Here is a 20,355-nt window from a genome sequence, read left to right as displayed (position 1 = left end):
GATCAGTCGTACATGTTAATAAAACTCCCGATAAGGGATGATATGTCATTTTACCTGCATGCATGTCTGTGTATCCTTGCACTTAACCACAAGTTGATTGCAATTAACTACACGGACAACGTCTTACAAAACAGGCTAAATTAATTAGCTCAATTGTCAGACTAATATTTGTGGGAATCCACCATATCATCTTACTTTATAGGATTTCAGGAAAAGCAATTCTGTGGCCACAAGAATTGGGTTTCCTGCCCTATAAACACATACTCTTTAAAGTATCTTTAATTTGTAAGCTTGTTGCTATAAGATCTTTTGACACTTAAGGGACTTGAAAATGAGCAAAAAGGCAGTACATCAATCAAATGAATATAATGAATTTAATAAGGCAGAACTACTTATGTATTTACTACGGTTACATGGGATATATGTATTTACAAACATAATAAACAACAAAACACGATAAGGCATCGATGAACGAGAAATGCATAGAGTGTGGACAATGGAAACACGTGTGAGAGGGGAAGAGGAAGAGAGAGAGAGAGAGAGAGCATTGGCAACATTCCCCCTGACAGTCCCCTGTCTGTAACAACACGAAAACATCATCATAATGCTTCTTAGAAGCTCTATAAAGAGATATACTTAAGTTTCTGGGTCTCTCTGTGTCGCGGCATTCCTGCGCGTGCGTGAGCGGAGTCCTTTAGGAAGCGTCACTGGGTGCTGCTTGGCGCGCGTGATGAACGGAGTTTCCAAGTCTTAAGGGTAACATTACCAAAGGAAAATAGTTCGGCTAAGTTCGTTTCACTTTGTGGAAGTGAACAGAGTCGACTACGGAAAACAAAACTTTGACTAACAAAGAAAAGAAATAAAGATCTCTACGGGGAAATCACGCGGAGTTAACGTCACATCTTCGCATGGCTGGTGAAGAAGCGTGTGTGCGTCTCTCGCCACGTGGTCACGTGCGCGTGTTTCTCCTTCAAAACGAGCGCGCGCTCGTTTAAAGGTCCCTTGTAGATGGATTTGCTGAAGAGATATGTCACGCGGTGTTCTTTTCACACGTCGATTGGAATTAAACACGGAGACTTATCTAAGACTGAAAAACACAAACTAAACTAGAAACAAATAAAAGAAAGGGAAGAGCTCGCCCGGAGGCGAGACCTTACATTAATGACACAAAGACAGGCGAAGTAAGAGAGCGAGCGGAGGGGGGAAGCGTCATTTATCACCTTGGAGAAATCCGGCCTCTTCCTGTTGACTTGGCCAATTAGAGGGTTGGAATTTCACAGGCGGGACTTTGGTTTTTATTGCTCTTTGTCTAAGAGAGAGACATTTTAAACCCTAATTTCGTCGGTGTTTAAGAGCAGAATCTTCACAATTCTTATAATACTAATGTGTCACAAGTTTAGCAAAATGTAATGTCAATTAACAAATGGGGAATGAAGATTGGAGTTTATCGAGACCAAACTTGCCACAAATGGATTTGGTTAAACATTAGTTGGCAAAGTTTAAAACATTATCGCATTAGAGTTGTCGAGAAACATAGACCAAACCACAAAAAGGCAACTCATGAAATAGGGAACTTAGATACATTGTTCATACAATTCTCAAGTGGATATATAATAGCATATATATATATGAATACAGGATTCATTTCTCCTCCTTGGTTAGAATTCAGAGAGAGCCACAGTTCTGTGAACATTCCTTTGGGTCGTAAACGCTGTTATCTAAGAACACCAGTGATGTTAGTTTTGGTCTCTTTTCACTCCAAAGATGGAAAACATAGTAAACTATATTTTACTGGATATTACTGTACGTATTCTGATTGATCACACCGAAAGCATTCTGGAGGTGTCCAGAACTATGTGTACAAGTTATGGGAATAGACAGTTATATTTAAAATGCATAATGAAGGTATTTATAATTCACTTTAAGCTACGATAAAATCATAGTCATTCCAATGTGACATGGGCAAATGGACACACATAAAAACACATTGAATATATCTGGTTAAATGTCTTTTAATGAAAAGAAGTTTCTTTTCGCTTTGGAATTATTCACTTCCTTTGGGACATTCCGATCAGTCATAAAATGTCTTAAACTGGGAACACCACGCTCTATCCTGAGTGTGGTCTTCACTGGTGGGGGAATGTGTGTGTGTGTGTGTGTTTGGGTTAATTTACATTCAGAGATTTTTGGTCTTTAGCAGGATGTATTTAGTTATTCAGATTCACCCACTTAGCCCAGTCCTTACAGTTGTTTGCTGCAGAAAATTCTATTCTGAGAAGTCACATGGTAAAAGACCTTTAAACTATCTATAGCAGGGTTCCCACGGATCCTTAAAAAGTCTTAAATTAGATTTTTAAAATTTAAGGCCATAAAAAGTCTTATAAAGTCTTATTTTTACTTATGAAAGGTCTTAAATTTTAGATGACACTTCGACTTAGACATATCTAAATGTTTTCCAAATTAAAACTATCTAATTAGCGTAGTATTATTTTATATTATTCTATCTTTGTGGATTTGCTTGTTCACGTGACAATTCGCATCACATTCGCGGCCGGCAGAATAACGTCTGTCTCCTGCACGCGAGAGAGGAGAGAAGAAGAAAGTTGGCAAATGTCAGTTCAGTAGTAAGTTCATTCTTTGTGCGTAGGGGTGTGCGATGTGTATTGTCTACTATGACATTGTAATCATTGTTTTAACGATGTACGAGGCACTGTGAGCTGACATCGCATTTGTCTCTCGTGCTTTCACTGCGTGATGTGTCAGTGCAGTTATAGGTAGGCCTATGTCCCCAAATTAGTTTTTGTCTTATATTTATATTATGTTCTTATATTAGAATATCACATCAGTAAGAGTGCCGTTTTCCCGTGCACAAGTGTGATATTTTGTTATACAATAGTTAAATTAAAAATAAATTAACATTGTGAGTTACTTTTTAGACACCATATTGACAATATTATTTGTTTTCCCTTTATTTCGCTGACGAGAATTTCAAAATGAAACCAAAATGAAGTCTAATGCAACAGACACCGATGATTTCTTACTGCGGTAAAGCCAGCCGCCACCTCGAAATGAGCGGTCAAACTAGCCGCCCCTATATTTCGTGGTGCGCGTATACACTGGCTATCACGGTAAGACTGTCAGACCGTCATCTGGATTGAAAACAATTGATCTTCCGGCGAAGGCTATTTCACATTAATTTATTCTTTCTTTCTTTTCTCTCTCTCTCTCTCTCTCTCTCTCTCTCTCTCTCTCTCTCTCTCTCTCTCTCTCTCTCTCTCTCGATATGTCTATCATCTGTCTGTCCATCATCTGTCTCTCTATCTGTCTATCTATCATCTGTCTGTCTGTTGTTCTGTCTGTCTGTCTGTCTATCTATCTATCTATGTCTATTTATCTATCTATCTATCTGTCTATCTATCTATCTATCTATCTATCTATCCTGCCTATCTATCTATCTATCTATCTGTCTGTCTGTCTATCTATCTATCTATCTATCTATCTATCTATCTATCTATCTATCTATCTATCTATCTATCTATCTATCTGTCTGTCTGTCTGTCTGTCTGTCTTTATATTTATGTATCTGTCTATTTATAATTACCTATCTATCTATCTATCGATCCATCCATCTATCCATCCTAAAATAGTAATATACTGTCACAAACAAACAAATTTTGTGCAAACAAACAAATCACAAACAAAAAAAAAATCCTAGTTTACACTGCCCAATTTCACCTCAGATGGAGAGTACACCACCTCACCGTGTCACCTGCACAGTTTCAGGAAAATCTGATGTTGTATTACAAAATAAGAGCCCTCCAAAGTTAATAAATATGCTGTTTTGGCTTTACATTCAGAAAATCACTAAAAAAAAATCCTAGTTTACACTGCCCAATTTCACCTCAGATGGAGAGTACACCACCTCACCGTGACACCTGCACAGTTTCAGGACATTCTGATGTTGTATTACAAAATAAGAGCCCTCCAAAATTCATAAATGCGCTGTTTTGGCTTTACATTCAGAAAATCACAAAAAAAAAATCCTAGTTTACACTGCCTAATTTCACCTCAGATGTAGAGTACACCACCTCACCGTGACACCTGCACAGTTTCAGGACATTCTGATGTTGTATTACAAAATAAGAGCCCTCCAAATTTCATAAATGCGCGGTTTTGGCTTTATATTCAGAAAATCACTAAAAAAAAAATCCTAGTTTACACTGCCCAATTTTACCTCAGGTGTAGAGTACACCTTCTGACCGTGACACCTGCACAGTTTCAGGACATTCTGATGTTTTATTACAAAATAAGAGCCCTCCAAAGTTCATAAATATGCTGTTTTGGCTTTACATTCAGAAAATCACTAAAAAACAAATCCTAGTTTACACTGCCCAATTTCACCTCAGATGGAGAGTACACCACCTCACCATGACACCTGCACAGTTTCAGGACATTCTGATGTTGTATTACAAAATAAGAGCCCTCCAAATTTCATAAATGCGCGGTTTTGGCTTTATATTCAGAAAATCACTAAAAAAAAAATCCTAGTTTACACTGCCCAATTTTACCTCAGATGGAGAGTACACCACCTCACCATGACACCTGCACAGTTTCAGGACATTCTGATGTTGTATTACAAAATAAGAGCCCTCCAAAGTTCATAAATGCGCTGTTTTGGCTTTACATTCAGAAAATCAATAAAAAAAAAATTCTAGTTTACACTGCCCAATTTCACCTCAGATGGAGAGTACACCTTCTCACCTTGTCACCTGCACAGTTTCAGGAAAATCTGATGTTGTATTACAAAATAAGAGCCCTCCAAAGTTCATAAATGCGCTGTTTTGGCTTTACATTCAGAAAATCACTAAAAAAAAAAATCCTAGTTTACACTGCCCAATTTCACCTCAGATGGAGAGTACACCACCTCACCGTGTCACCTGCACAGTTTCAGGAAAATCTGATGTTGTATTACAAAATAAGAGCCCTCCAAAGTTCATAAATGCGCTGTTTTGGCTTTACATTCAGAAAATCACTGAAAAAAAAATCCTAGTTTACACTGCCTAATTTCACCTCAGATGGAGAGTACACCACCTCACCGTGACACCTTCACAGTTTCAGGACATTCTGATGTTGTATTACAAAATAACAGCCCTCCAAAATTCATAAATGCGCTGTTTTGGCTTTACATTCAGAAAATCACAAAAAAAAAATCCTAGTTTACACTGCCCAATTTTACCTCAGATGGAGAGTACACCACCTCACCGTGACACCTACACAGTTTCAGGAAAATCTGATGTTGTATTACAAAATAAGAGCCCTCCAAAGTTCATAAATATGCTGTTTTGGCTTTACATTCAGAAAATCACAACAAAAAAAAAATCCTACTTTACACTGCCCAATTTCACCTCAGATGGAGAGTACACCACCTCACTGTGACACCTACACAGTTTCAGGACATTCTGATGTTGTATTACAAAATAAGAGCCCTCCAAAATTCATAAATGCGCTGTTTTGGCTTTACATTCAGAAAATCACTAAAAAAAAAAATCCTAGTTTACACTGCCCAATTTCACCTCAGATGGAGAGTACACCACCTCACCGTGTCACCTGCACAGTTTCAGGAAAATCTGATGTTGTATTACAAAATAAGAGCCCTCCAAAGTTCATAAATGCGCTGTTTTGGCTTTACATTCAGAAAATCACTAAAAAAAAAATCCTAGTTTACACTGCCTAATTTCACCTCAGATGGAGAGTACACCACCTCACCGTGACACCTTCACAGTTTCAGGACATTCTGATGTTGTATTACAAAATAACAGCCCTCCAAAATTCATAAATGCGCTGTTTTGGCTTTACATTCAGAAAATCACTAAAAAAAAAATCCTAGTTTACACTGCCTAATTTTACCTCAGATGGAGAGTACACCACCTCACCGTGACACCTGCACAGTTTCAGGACATTCTGATGTTGTATTACAAAATAAGAGCCCTCCAAAGTTCATAAATGCGCTGTTTTGGCTTTACATTCAGAAAATCACTAAAAAAAAAATCCTAGTTTACACTGCCCAATTTCACCTCAGATGGAGAGTACACCACCTCACCGTGTCACCTGCACAGTTTCAGGACATTCTGATGTTGTATTACAAAATAAGAGCCCTCCAAAATTCATAAATGCGCTGTTTTGGCTTTACATTCAGAAAATCACTAAAAAAAAAATCCTAGTTTACACTGCCTAATTTCACCTCAGATGTAGAGTACACCACCTCACCGTGACACCTGCACAGTTTCAGGACATTCTGATGTTGTATTACAAAATAAGAGCCCTCCAAAATTCATAAATGCGCTGTTTTGGCTTTACATTCAGAAAATCACTAAAAAAAAAATCCTAGTTTACACTGCTCAATTTCACCTCAGATGTAGAGTACACCTTCTGACCGTGACACCTGCACAGTTTCAGGACATTCTGATGTTGTATTACAAAATAAGAGCCCTCCAAAGTTCATAGATGCGCTGTTTTGGCTTTACATTCAGAAAATCACTAAAAAAAAATTCTAGTTTACACTGCCCAATTTCACCTCAGATGTAGAGTACACCTTCTCACCTTGTCACCTGCACAGTTTCAGGAAAATCTGATGTTGTATTACAAAATAAGAGCCCTCCAAAGTTCATAAATGCGCTGTTTTGGCTTTACATTCAGAAAATCACTAAAAAAAAAATCCTAGTTTACACTGCCCAATTTCACCTCAGATGTAGAGTACACCTTCTCACCGTGTCACCTGCACAGTTTCAGGAAAATCTGATGTTGTATTACAAAATAAGAGCCCTCCAAAGTTCATAAATGCGCTGATTTGGCTTTACATTCAGAAAATCACTAAAAAAAAAATCCTAGTTTACACTGCCCAATTTCACCTCAGATGGAGAGTACACCACCTCACCGTGTCACCTGCACAGTTTCAGGAAAATCCGATGTTGTATTACAAAATAAGAGCCCTCCAAAATTCATAAATGCACAGTTTCAGGACATTCTGATGTTGTATTACAAAATAAGAGCCCTCCAAAATTCATAAATGCGCTTTTTTGGCTTTACATTCAGAAAATCACAAAAAAAAAATCTAGTTTACACTGCCCAATTTCACCTCAGATGGAGAGTACACCACCTCACCGTGTCACCTGCATAGTTTCAGGACATTCTGATGTTGTATTACAAAATAAGAGCACAGTGTCACATATGAAATGACAACAGATTCTGATGTTGAATTTCACATGTAAAATTGTTTAATGACTATTTACAAATTATTTTCAAAAACACTCAATATTACACAAATTATTTAAAGGGACACAGACTGGAACTACCAACAATATTTTACAATAAAAATAAAATAGCATAATTTAAATAAAAATAAAATCACTTTTCTAAGAGCACAAAATGCAGTCCCAGTCGTTGACTCTGGCCTGTTCCAGCTCCCCTTCAGTCATGCTCAGGCACTCTTCGTGGTACCACCTCTACCAGGTATCACACTGGATCTAGAAAGTAATAAGTTGGAAATATCACTGATCTGCAACAAACACGGATCCACGGTTTTATATTGTTACTGCTTTTTTACTTTCCAATTTATCTTTCACAAGTGAAAAAAACAAACATACCCAGTTTGTCATAGGAGGCCCACTTCCACTTGGCTTTTTCAGTGAGCACATGGCACAGTTATTGGCCTCATCAAACACTAATATGAAAGTATAAACAGAAATTAATTGGTAACACAAATATAAGGTGTTTATAGCTCAATGTCAATGTCCTTGTTTAATTGAAAAGCCTTAAAATTTTAACATCCCATACTGCAAAGACTGCATACATTTCATTTGTTCTGTACTAAACCATAACCAAAGAGATATTCAGGTTATTTCTAAATGCAGCCTTTAAACCATGCTTTAAAATATTGTATAACCTCTAGTGAAAATAACAATATGTGTAACTGGTGTCAAGACAGTACCATTAATAAACAGCCCATTTACATCCCTTTCATTCTTGTTAACCTCTTCATATCACTGTATATCTATGACCAGATTACATCAGTATTACTGTGCTGTTGTGTCTGTGTTTTGCCTCTTATTAACATTCTGCTTAACGCTGCAAAGAACAACATTCTTTGATGAAAGAGTTATTGGTAACGCTTTAGATTACAGCCCGGAAAGTACTATGTAATTAAAGCGATTTTACAGTGTAATTTTCTGTTATTATAGTGTACCAATAAAGTACTTACATGTAAGTCTAAGGGAACAACATGTGAAGTTTTGGGAATAACAGGGTAACAACCAGGAGAATTCTTATTTTTTATATACTATAAGTATTATAGATCTAAGGGGTACTTATGCTACTATTATGACACAACAATCACATTTGGGACCAATATATAAAGGTTTCCAAGTCAGTGTTATAAGATTGTCTGTATGTATTTTTTATTGTACTTACCCTGTAACTACATGGAACAAGAGTATATTTCCAAGAATTTTTTCAAAAATACTGTAAAATGCAAAAAGCATGTAAGCCCAAACTTAAACATCTGCTCCCAAATGCAATATTGTTGTACCATAATAGTAGAATAAGTACCCCTTAGTTCTATAATACTTACAGTATAAATATTTTTTTTAATTCTCCAGGTTTTTACCCCGTTATTCCCCAAACTTTGCATATTGTTCCCTTATACTTACATGCTAGTACTTCATATAATCGCGTAAAGTTATGCTGTAAATTCATCTTAAATACGCAGTACATTCCGGGCTGTAATCTAAGGTGTTACCAATTAAATATAAGATTTCTTTTTCTGTACATGTTATGAAATCTTTACAGCTTCTTGTAGTTTTTCAAAACAGCTATAATCTGTTCTATGTTGTGACTACCAACTCCCATATGTTGACCCGAAATCACTGGTCACCACGGCTTCATAGGCCGTAATGTGGTCATTTGACTTAAATTTAATCATTAAAACTAAATTGCAAATTTACAGAGGTCTGTTTCACCTCTGATGGAGGTGTTATTAAATGTAACAGACACCCCCTAATGCAGAGAGACATATTACATGTTTTACCCAAGAAAATATTTTGTAAATGTAAAGCCAAAACAGCATATTTATGAACTTTGGAGGGCTCTTATTTTGTAATACAACATCAGATTTTCCTGAAACTGTGCAGGTGACACGGTGAGGTGGTGTACTCTCCATCTGAGGTGAAATTGGGCAGTGTAAACTAGGATTTTTTTTTTGTGATTTTCTGAATGTAAAGCCAAAACAGCATATTTATGAACTTTGGAGGGCTCTTATTTTGTAATACAACATCAGATTTTCCTGAAACTGTGCATGTGACACGGTGAGGTGGTGTACTCTCCATCTGAGGTGAAATTGGGCAGTGTAAACTAGGATTTTTTTTTTAAGTGATTTTCTGAATGTAAAGCCAAAACAGCATATTTATGAACTTTGGAGGGCTCTTATTTTGTAATACAACATCAGATTTTCCTGAAACTGTGCAGGTGACACGGTGAGGTGGTGTACTCTCCATCTGAGGTGAAATTGGGCAGTGTAAACTATTTTTTTTTTTTTTTTTTGGTGATTTTCTGAATGTAAAGCCATTAAGCCAAAACAGCGCATTTATGAACTTTGGAGGGCTCTTATTTTGTAATACAACATCAGAATGTCCTGAAACTGTGCAGGTGTCACGGTCAGAAGGTGTACTCTACATCTGAGGTTAAATTGGGCAGTGTAAACTAGGATTTTTTTTTTAGTGATTTTCTGAATATAAAGCCAAAACAGCGCATTTATGAATTTTGGAGGGCTCTTATTTTGTAATACAACATCAGAATGTCCTGAAACTGTGCAGGTGTCATGGTGAGGTGGTGTACTCTCCATCTGAGGTGAAATTGGGCAGTGTAAACTATTTTTTTTTTTTGGTGATTTTCTGAATGTAAAGCCATTAAGCCAAAACAGCGCATTTATGAACTTTGGAGGGCTCTTATTTTGTAATACAACATCAGAATGTCCTGAAACTGTGCAGGTGTCACGGTCAGAAGGTGTACTCTACATCTGAGGTGAAATTGGGCAGTGTAAACTAGGATTTTTTTTTTAGTGATTTTCTGAATGTAAAGCCAAAACAGCGCATTTATGAATTTTGGAGGGCTCTTATTTTGTAATACAACATCAGAATGTCCTGAAACTGTGCAGGTGTCACGGTGAGGTGGTGTACTCTCCATCTGAGGTGAAATTAGGCAGTGTAAACTAGGATTTTTTTTTTAGTGATTTTTTGAATGTAAAGCCAAAACAGCGCATTTATGAATTTTGGAGGGCTCTTATTTTGTAATACAACATCAGAATGTCCTGAAACTGTGCAGGTGTCATGGTGAGGTGGTGTACTCTCCATCTGAGGTGAAATTGGGCAGTGTAAACTATTTTTTTTTTTTTTTTTTTGGTGATTTTCTGAATGTAAAGCCATTAAGCCAAAACAGCGCATTTATGAACTTTGGAGGGCTCTTATTTTGTAATACAACATCAGATTTTCCTGAAACTGTGCAGGTGTCATGGTGAGGTGGTGTACTCTCCATCTGAGGTGAAATTGGGCAGTGTAAACTAGGATTTTTTTTTTAGTGATTTTCTGAATGTAAAGCCAAAACAGCGCATTTATGAACTTTGGAGGGCTCTTATTTTGTAATACAACATCAGATTTTCCTGAAACTGTGCAGGTGACACGGTGAGAAGGTGTACTCTACATCTGAGGTGAAATTGGGCAGTGTAAACTAGGATTTTTTTTTTTGTGATTTTCTGAATGTAAAGCCAAAACAGCGCATTTATGAATATTGGAGGGCTCTTATTTTGTAATACAACATCAGATTTTCCTGAAACTGTGCAGGTGACACGGTGAGGTGGTGTACTCTACATCTGAGGTGAAATTGGGCAGTGTAAACTAGATTTTTTTTTTTAGTGATTTTCTGAATGTAAAGCCAAAACAGCGCATTTATGAATTTTGGAGGGCTCTTATTTTGTAATACAACATCAGATTTTCCTGAAACTGTGCAGGTGACACGGTGAGGTGGTGTACTCTCCATCTGAGGTGAAATTGGGCAGTGTAAACTAGGATTTTTTTTTAATGATTTTCTGAATGTATAGACACAACAGTATATTACTATTTTAGGATGGATAGATGGATGGATCGATAGATAGGTAATTATAAATAGACAGATACATAAATATACAGACAGACAGACAGACAGACAGACAGACAGACAGACAGACAGACAGACAGACAGACAGACAGACAGACAGACAGACAGACAGATAGATAGATAGATAGATAGATAGATAGATAGATAGATAGATAGATAGATAGATAGATAGATAGGCAGGATGGATAGATAGATAGATAGATAGGCAGGATGGATAGATAGATAGATAGACAGACAGACAGATAGATAGATAGATAGATAAATAGACATAGACAGATAGATAGATAGATAGACAGACAGATGATAGATAGACAGATAGAGAGACAGATAGATAGACAGACAGATGATAGACAGATCGAGAGAGAGAGAGAGAGAGAGAGAGAGAGAGAAAAGAAAGAAAGAATAAATTAATGTGAAATAGCCTTCGCCGGAAGATCAATTGTTTTCAATCCAGATGACGGTCTGACAGTCTTACCGTGATAGCCAGTGTATACGCGCACCACGAAATATAGGGGCGGCTAGTTTGACCGCTCATTTCGAGGTGGCGGCTGGCTTTACCGCAGTGATTTACCGACTGAAATCCACGTTTTAAACGAGTCATTTTAACGATTCAATGAACAATCACTTGTTTCTTTCCCGAATGAATCAGCCGTTTGAACAAATCGGTTGAATGAATGAATGACTCCCTCAACTCGCTTACGGTATTAAGACAGTGACTTGCTGCCGCCTACTGGCGGTTTTAGTTTCATATTTAAAGTACCCTTTAATTAAAATGTTAAAATTAGAAATCATTTCATATTTAAATATTGAATATGGATTTTTTTAAAAACTATCTCATAGCTTTATTTATGCAATTGTAAATGGAGTGTAAATATGTGACCCGTCACAGAAAGCAGGGACACAAGTCGGCAGCACAACTTTCGAGCAAAATGAGAAAGAAGAGTTTTTTTTCAAAATTGGTGATTTTCAATTTTTTGGAGAATCTGTTCATTGAAATCACGAAGAAGCCTCTCCATGTTTGAGATAGCAGTATTGGTATATTTAAAAGCTTACATTTTGAGGTTGAAATCGGCTTGTTTTCGGAGATTCTAGCATGCAGTAGGGGCGTGGCGTGTCATTGTCTGTGTGTATTTCCATACTGAATAACCCGGCGCTTTTGCCCCCGCCCTCCAAGTCAACCACATGGCTACTTATTATGCTGTGCTCTGGCCAGCTCTCTCTGATATCAAAATTCAATGAAGATGGATGCCGCAAAGATTGTCGCAGACGAGATGAACCGTCTGGCAGTTACACCGAAAATGTTTTCGCCGCACTTCGTGGGCTCGGGAAACTGAACCGGAGGTATGGGCGCAGCGCGCTCGCCCTCAGTGCTTCAATACGGCGGCTCGGCTCGCTGACAGCGGTGGCTGGCTGTTTCATATGTGACGGAGAATCGAAATAGAGGATGCAGTTAAGACCTTTGCTGCTGCGATGAAGGCCTGCCGTGCGTGTTTCTGAAATGTAAGTTAAGCTTCATTTGCTCTTTAGTCGTTATTTAAGATGCTGAACCTGCTGATGATATAATGTGCTTGCGGACATTTCATTTGTGTGTGTATACGCACATAAGAAAGTGGTGTAAAGAGATTTGCAACAGTAATTTGAGGAGGTGAAATGTGATTATTTGGAAAATTGCAGAAATGACTGCTTAAAGAAAAATGCCAGCAGGCATTTGCCTCCTACATAAACTTTAATATTGTTGACATTTTGGGCACACGAGCGTTGCGTACTATTTGCGCTATAGATATGTAGGCCTATGGCTTATTGGTCTTTGTTTGTTGTTGTTGGTTTTGCGTTATATGTATATGGCATATTGGTCTTTGTGTGTTGTTGCTGGTTTTGCGTTATACTGTATGTATATGGCATATTGGCCTTTGTGTGTTGTTGCTGGTTTTGCGTTATATGCAGGCTATATGGCATATTGGTCTTTGTGTGTTGTTGCTGGTTTTGCGTTATATGTATATGGCATATTGGTCTTTATGTGTTGTTGCTGGTTTCGCGTTATATGCAGGCTATATGGCATTATTGGTCTTTGTGTGTTGTTGCTGGTACGTTGCAAATAGAGGGGCAGCACAATTGTTTTTCGCCTAGTGCGGCAGAAGTGCACTCATTCGAAGTGTAAAAAAAGCTGTAAAGCACATGGAGGAGCTTTACAGGGGGTATGGCTTATCTAAATGAGATGTAAATGAGCCCTATTGTCACCCCCAGCAGCAGAGACAGGTGAGAACTGCACAATCTTTAGCTCGTTTTCTCCTCTTTGAGCTTTTTTAAGTGCCTACTTTAAAATGGCCACAACTTCTCCAAATATTATCAGATTTCCACATGTTACACATCGTTGGAAAGCTTGGATATTACACTCTCAGAATCTATGAATAACTCAAAATGCCCCAGAACCGACTTGTGTCCCTAGTTTCCGTGACTGGTCACATATTAATGCCTCTTCTGAGTCACCTCTGAACTGCAAAGATGGATTTTGATTGAATGATTTAATTTGACTGGTAACGGTGGTACTGTATAATTATTGTGTAATTAAGTATTATTGTATAAATAATTATAATTACTGTATAATTTAATTTGAATAATTTGAATGTTAGTATTTGACATAAAAGGTGATGCAGAACTCTAAATAAGTTTAGAAAAAATGTCCATATATAGGTGAAAATGCCCCTGGAAATCAATTTAAGGTGGCAAATATTGCACGTTAATTAATCATTTCTGTCACTGCTGTGAACTGACCACTGCATAGAATATGAAAAATATGAATATCTTCGTGAGTCTGCTGTCAACAACAGGCCTAAACCAGCCATTGCACCAGCACAAAAACACAATCAGTAAAATATCATCTAATTATTATCAACAAAACGTTTAAAATATCGAGATATATTTTTGTCAATATTGCACACCCCTAATGTACGGTCTTAATTTTGATTTCTTCAAGTCTTAAAAAGGTCTTAAAAAGCCTTAAATTTGACTTTAAAAAGTGTGCAGGAACCCTGTATAGGGTGTGTTACCTTCTTTGGAAGAAGATGTATGTATATAACTCTGAACCAAAATACACTCGGGAGCGCGCTGGAAGGCCGGAGGGCCAGTGGGCCGCAGGGCCAGAGCGTTAGAGCGTCGTTCTATGGAACGGAACGGCGTTCGAAAATAAAGTCTAATTATTTCTGGCATCAAAGATCTCTGCGAAGTTATTTTTCAGAAAGATTGAAAACCACAACATTTGGCACCCCAGATGGGACTTGGGTTTTGAGGCAGAAGGAACCACGAAAGGCGACTCTGGTGACCGACACAGACAACAGTGGCCACTGTAATTTGAGGTGAGCAGATTTTTGCTTTTGAAAAAGTATGTGTTGTCACCAGTGAGCCAGAGTGGTAAGACCCTTTAAAATGCTTCTCCAAGTTTAAAGAACTAAAAAATTGAAAAGAGGATCTTTGATTCTAGAAATAAGTGTCTATTGTTGTTGACGATATCAAGTACTGTGTTATAGCGCGGCGGAGCTCCCGTTAGTGTTTGCCAGTGTTTATATAATCTGATGCAGATTGTATGAATATTGGTACTGTTGATGTGCCGCTAAAGGTTTTGTCGTATGTACGTAAGAATTTATGTTTACTGTTAAAGGATAACAGTTATTGTTTTTTCTTGTCAAGAGGGCCTTGAGGATGACAAGTGTACTGATAAAGGTTATCAGTTTTTTGTAGATTTAAGTATACTGGTATCAGATTTCTGTGTTTCCTATTAAGAGGGCCTTGACGGATAATGGGATAGCAAGTACACAGATGAAGTTAAGTATTAGTTTTCTGTGTTTCTTATTAAGAGGGCCTCGACGGATAATAAGATAGCATGTACACAGAGGATTATAAGTACTGATAAGATATCAGTGTTGATCTGTGTTTACTTGTAAGTGGGCCTGGACGGATACAAGTATAGCATGCGTACAGATCAAGTTTAGCTTCCGGTTACCGTCTTGTTAAAGATTTGACAAGAGACTGCTCGGGGAAGCTAATAGCCTGCGGTTACCGTTTTGTCAAACATAGGTTTGACATTGGGTAGGCTAAGTTTTATATAGTTATTTTTCACTGTGTTAGGGAAGTGTATCAGTGATGTATTGATTATAAAGACAGTGAGTAACACTGTAAGTAGAGTATAGCTTGTGTGTGTGTGTGTGTGTGTATGTGGGATCCTGTGTGTCTGCTTGACTGTGCCTGTGGTTAAAAATAGAGCACAAGGAATGTGTGAATGAGCTTGAGAGACAAGTACTGTATAAATGATGGGTAGTAAAAATAAAGGAAATAGTAAAAGAAAACAATTGTTTCAATATAATAATCTTGCAGATTATTGTAGTATAAATAAGTTAAAGTATAAAAGATATATTAATAAATGGACTGATATATATTAATGGATAAATAAATAAAAATGCACATGCTTAATATATTATATCTTATATCTGAAGACGTCTAAAATTTGTATCTCATTATCCCTGAAGACAAAGTGAGAAAAATGATTCCATTGTAGAGAATTAAGTTTGTGATAAGGAAAAAATAACTTGTGCAGTGTGCTAAAAGTGAACAAGATTGAGTGACAAACAGTCATAAATAATTTACAGCAATCTTAGAATTGTAGTAAATGTGAATTGTTGGAAATGGCTGAGCAAAGTTGATTCACCATGTTAGATTATTTTGAGCACAGCATGCAAATATAGGAGAAAGATTGAAGTCTGATTTTATGATAGGGAAAATTATTTAATTGTATTAAACTCAGATAGTCAAAAGTTAGATTATTGCTGATATTGAAATGATGAAATAGCTTGCTTTTTCCTGCAACGAAGAACTTGCTTTACTAAAAACAGAATGGGAGAACTGCTGTTGTCAACCAGTGATTATTATATACTATAAAAGAACTAGGAAAAAGATGGTTAAAAAGTGGAATTTAGATAAAGAGCTAATAGCTCAGGAACAAATATTTATAAAGATTAATTTGATCTATGCAACTCTCTGAGTGTTCAAGTTTCAGATGGCTTCAGTGTCGAATGGAAGAGGTGAAAGGTCAAAGACACGACTGCAGAGAGAAGAAGAAGAGTGGGTGAGGGGCTTTCAGCTCCCCTTCTGAAGATGACCACTCTCTGGACAACTCAGCATGGAAAAAGACTGATTTAATGCTGGAAAAGGTGAAACTTTCACTATTTCACTGGAGACTTTTTCCTGAGGACAAGAGGAAAATCCTGAGATGCAAAACTGTGTCAAAATCTATCAAAGCCCAAACTGAGAAGGAGCAGAGAAACAACAGAGCCAATATACAGTCTATAAGCCTTGAGTGACAGCTAGGCTGACGACACATGCAGAGCGACAGCCATGAAGCTTTAACAGACTGTTAATCTAAAAACAGAAGAACTGACCGACATCCTTCCCTTACGGGCAACACAGGTGTGGCAACTCCGATGATCCCTCTAGAGACTGCTTCAAATTTAGTTAATTATTAGATTAACTTTATTCATTCTGATTATTCACTTGTCTCATAAGCAATTCTTTATATTCTCTGCTAAACTAACCCTCTTTGCTTTTCCAGTAGGTTCAAGTCCAGCCATATAAAAAAGAAAGAGAATACACTGAAAGAGACAAGTGGATGCTCAACTCACCAAATAGTTCAAACTGAGGCTGGATTTGTTATAGTGAAGGCTATTACATTAAACAACTATAGGGCTTAAAAGCATGAGAAAAATTATTCTGTAGCAAAGAAAAAGATAGAGACAAAATGTCAAAGATTATTATTATTGTTTGCAAAACAATGATACTGGTCACTCCATTTTTTTTTGGTAAGTTTTTAGAGATATAGATTGGAGAAAAAATTACTCCAAAAGTCCAAAATTATGAAATCTCAAAAAATGCTGTCAGAACTGGGATAATGAGATTGAAATGTTGTTGGTCATGGATCCAAGATTATGCAGAGATCTCCAATTTATTTCTTAAAGCAGCTCATGATCAAAAAACAAAAAGAATAGGAAAAATCTGAAAAACAAATGACAAAAAGCATTTGAAAAATTACAATGGCAGGCCTATTATTCTAAAATACTTAGTCTATTAGAATTTGTAAAAAGAAAAAAAGGATTATAACAACGGTGTTAAACTAAACCTTATGATCATTGACACTTATTAGTAGTGTTTCACATAGCTGTGTTGACCTGATCAACCCTTGGCTAAAATTATAGGATGCCACATTTAGAGCACAACCTGTAAGAGTGTATGCTGGCCAGTGTGTGTGTGAGAGAGACACTGAGTGTGAATGAGTGAGAGATTGTGTTTGAAGAAACATTAAGGCAAATCAATGATTTTGCCAATACAGCTGTATTTAAAATTTAACATGTGGGCCCACAGGGCAAATTCTGCCCAGTAATAATGACCATGGATGGATTTGGTTAAATTTCCTGGTCAGGAACTGAAGTAACAATATGAAAAAACAAAGAATGAAAAGAGAAAAATAAAAAGAGAAAAAACTAGTGCCACATTTGCGCAGCGCATAACATATCTGACTTTCTTTGCAGCATAACACGTCTGCCTTTCTTTTCAGCATAACACGTCTGACTTTCTTTTCAGCATATCGTGATGGAGCTGATCTTTGTTAAAAGTATGAAATATTGTCTTGTAACTTTTGTCAAAGTGGGTTGAGTATTGTCCAAGATGCCTAATAAATAGTGGGTTGATAGTGGAACTCAAGACAAAGAGAAAACTGAGTTGAATTGACTAATTTTAAGAGTACATTGGAAATTTATTGTGAGAAAAATGCAAAAAGTTGCAAATAATGATGAAAAGTCAAATTTATGAAAACAAATGAGAATATATGGATTAAAGCACTGCTGTTAATGAAAGCAGAAAGGACACCACTCAGCCCACATGACCTTTCTACAGGTAACATCGAGAAGGACAATGGGACAGATGAGCAGATGATTGAAATTATATGATGTTTTTTCACTAACAAAAATAATTAAGCTTTAATTTACAGATAGCAGCAGCTCGATTCCAGGAAGGATTCTGGGACGAGTCTAACAAAAAGAACCAGTAACTATGCTTTGTAATTTCAGAGGACGTGATCAACAGAGTGACATTTGAGTTCATGTCTCTCAACTTAAAATACACCAACTAACTTCAGCAACCCCCCACAACTGAAGTGAGGGATCAAGGACATGCTGACAATGAGAGAAAGAGTCCATTGCAACGAACGACTCAAGAGTCACCCTGGTGAAGACTAACAGAGTGATCAAATCATGAATGGAAAAAGAAGACAAACCTGACCAAAAACACAGTAATGAGAGGAACTGTGCAAAGAAAAGAGAATCAACAGAGATGAGTACAAGCTCAAACAATAGTCAACATCAATCAACTTTCCTATGAATGAATGTTCAGCCCTTGAATAGATTCAGTAGCAACTTAATAATAACGCCACCATAACATAAAAAATATTGAAGAGAAAAATATATTAAAGCAACATAGAAAACAATGATAATGAAAAAAAGAAAAGAAACTAAAATAATGTTAACAATTAATTTAAGAAATTGATATAGCATAGTGGGAATTAAGACAATTCATGAAGGAAAAATTAGAACTAAAAATAACTTTTAAATAAATCTTAATAGGTACTCTCAGATGCAATTGGGCAATACAAAGGTATACAAAATTAATTTAAGGCTACAGTTGAAATTAAAGCAAGTATTAACAAATATTAAATTTTAATTGATTAGAATACAATTTGATTCAAAATGCAATTGATTAGTTAAAATGATATCAAGTAGTGCTTGATAGAAAGTATAGAAAGTTTATAGACTTAGTTATTGAAATTTCAAAGTTATTGAAATTCGATAACAAACAGGCCCTTGTGAACAATCTAAATGGCACCAGAGGGGGGTCAAAAATAGATATTTGGCATTCACATGAAGGACAGATTGTTGAACCAATGAATACTTTTGAATATTCTCAATCCAGATGCGCAATGGTTTTAAACCAGTGTGCAAAGGGGGGGAGTAAGATAAGGAAATTAAAAATTAAAATGAAGATAAAATTAAAGGCATTTTAAATTAAAAGGCATTTTTGCAAAGTTTTGTGAAATTTGTGGCAAAAACAAAGTTGAGAAAAGAACAGTACACATATACACTACATAACTGTGACAATAACATGCAATGCAAGAACAAATGTATACACACACTTATTACAATGTTTAAGTTTGTCTGATTAGGGAGAACTCAAGTTTTTTTACTTTTTCCATTAAACAAAAAAGAAAGAACAACTAAAATAAATAAAAATGTATGGAAGAAGATGTTTGGCTCGAGTGCTCCTCCGGAGTGTGGTGGCTTAATCCAGTAATTGGAAAGGAGAATGAGTGACTCAGTTGAGTCACTAGGTAGCATAACTGAGGGAGCTGGATTTTGAAACTACACTCTGGAAAAGGATGGTGAATGTGAGGCTTAATAAGCCTCAGAGGAGGGAATGTAGAAGATTTTATTATTTAGAAAACAAGTAATTTTGCTATATATTTGGACACAATTATTTCTTCTGTCTGTGACTTTGGATTTCCTCTGTGTATGTGAAAGACCTTGAATGGAATGTTGTTTACTGCAGAAAATTATATTCTGAGAAGTCACATGGTAAAAGACCTTTACCCAAAACTATCTATAGGGTGTGTTACCTTCTTTGGAAGATGTATGTATATAACTCTGAACCGAAAAATACTCGGGAGCGCACTGGAAGGCCGGAGGGCCAGAGCGTTAGAGCGCCGTTCTATGGAACGGAACGGTGTTCGAAAATAAAGTCTAATTATTTCTGGCATCAAAGATCTCTGCAAAGTTATTTTTCACAAAAATTGAAAACCACAACAATACCTAAATCAGATAACATTAGGGCGGGTGGATGATTTGTTTTCAAATCAGGTTGTTCATAAAAGCCGAAATGTGCCCAGATGTAGGCTTTTAAAGTAGTTGGAGCACTTTTAATTACTCACACTCGCGTCAAATGAATTGCATGCTGTGTGGCCAAATGTTTCTGCATAATGGAGGTAGTTCCCTTTGAAATTGAAATTTTACAAGTGTTGCAAGTGACTGTATTGTCGTCTTTTCGCGTGAAATATAACCAAAA

The 20,355-nt window shown here is 36.7% G+C and overlaps 1 gene segment (V, D, J or C); it reads left to right on the top strand.

Annotated features, from left to right (window-relative positions):
- LOC143752587 (immunoglobulin kappa variable 3-15-like) overlaps window positions 1-20,355 on the top strand; it is a 251,047-nt gene that overhangs the window by 167,278 nt on the left and 63,414 nt on the right.

This window comes from Siphateles boraxobius, unplaced genomic scaffold (genome assembly GCF_051911475.1).
Source record: "Siphateles boraxobius isolate OS27281-9 unplaced genomic scaffold, OSU_SipBor_1 102, whole genome shotgun sequence".
Classification (NCBI taxonomy): domain Eukaryota; kingdom Metazoa; phylum Chordata; class Actinopteri; order Cypriniformes; family Leuciscidae; genus Siphateles; species Siphateles boraxobius.
This window is presented reverse-complemented; position numbering and strand designations above follow the sequence as displayed.